Source organism: Corvus brachyrhynchos, unplaced genomic scaffold, assembly GCF_000691975.1.
Source record: "Corvus brachyrhynchos isolate BGI_N302 unplaced genomic scaffold, ASM69197v1 scaffold72, whole genome shotgun sequence".
NCBI lineage: Eukaryota > Metazoa > Chordata > Aves > Passeriformes > Corvidae > Corvus > Corvus brachyrhynchos.
The window spans coordinates 340,299-341,948 of record NW_008236763.1 but is presented as its reverse complement, the minus strand read 5'-3'; positions in this window follow the sequence as shown (position 1 = coordinate 341,948).

Genomic DNA, 1,650 nt, shown 5'->3' with positions numbered 1-1,650 from the left:
TGAGCAAGCAGCATCATTTGAGACATCTGGTTCCACACACAGGCTTGGGTTGGGTTGCAGTATCAGACGGATTCCCCCCACAGAAGTACTAAGTGACTGTAAGATAATTAAAGTCCTGTCAGATGTTTATACTGTTACAACGACAATGAAACTTCCCAGTTCAGGAAATATTTGCAAGCACTTGTGCAATCCAGTAACTCCAGCTTCCGTTCTGGGTTCAGACTCGGGAGGGAATCAGCCCTCTCAGGAATGAATCTCTGCCAGGTCCCATTTATTGGGTGAGAACACCAATAGTAGTTACTCCATGTGCATAATATTTACTTCTCTCAGCGCTGGAAGGGTCCAAGCATGTTTCTACACAGCTATACATCAAACCCCTGCTCTAATTTCAGTGATTAGACCTTGGAACAAACCCCTCACAGGTCAAGGGAGCAACACAATCAGATTGAAATCTGTCAGAATAAAAATACATTAAAAAAATTAACTGCTTTCAAGGTCCACTCCTAACTCAGCTTTTTGTTTTTTGAACAATCCTTGATTATATGGCAATTATCACACACTGAACTGACAATACATTATATTTAATAACAAAAAAAAAAATTACAGCTGCCACAGATACTAATTCTTATAAAAATAACACATGCTTTAATATTCTCAGATGGAAATATTTTCCAATACACTATTAATTTAGACTGAAATTTAAGTTTCACGGCAAGATTTTTAGTAAGTCCAGAATATGAACTGACCATTTTCCAGGACTCATGCTGGGCTCCAGCACATACTCATAAGCCTCACTTATTAACACAGGAGAAAAGCAAAGAATCAAGAGAGTTCAGGTGATCTCTACTCACATCCACAGAAACTTAAGATGCTGCATTTACACAGCTTAAACAGCCTTATTTGATGCAGGAATTTTTATTCTTCTAGACTCAAAATACAGTAACTAGCACCAAACTCGGTGTTAGGGACATGTCACACTCTCATACACATCAGACCTTTTATATCCCCCTTTCACAGCAAATTAAAAAAAACAAATTAAGAAACTTAAGGTGTGATTAATACAACACAGCAACACTGGGCATGGGAGCTGAATTCACCATATCAAACCAATGTATGGTACCACTGATCATCACAGCTCTGGGTAGTAAATGTGCTGTTCCTCAGTTTACACACACAGGCAGCTGTGGAGGTTTTTCAGCTCGTTTGCTTTTCTGGCCTAATCATAACTGTGACATTCCCAAGGAGCTGGGAGAGCCCCACACTCTCTTTGCTGAGATAATCTTCTTAAGAGAGATTGTAAATATCTCATCCAGGCAGTGAAACCACAGAACGACCTCTCCTCCAGGAGCAGAGCAGCAGTGGTTGCAGGAAAAGTTGTTTTACAGTATCAGTTACAGTCTCAAATCTCTAACTTAGAAATAAGCTTTTTTTTTTCAGAATACTGTGATACAAATACATACAGGCATTTTCTTGTAACCTATTCAACCTGAAAGGAGGAGTCCAGCTGGACAGCTGAAACACCACTAAGAAATCATCTATCCACCAAATAAAATGCACATTCCAATAACCAATTAAGACATTAAACTGAATACGGGATGCCACTTTTCATGTTAAACAAATGCGTATGTTTTAAATACATAAAATAAGAAT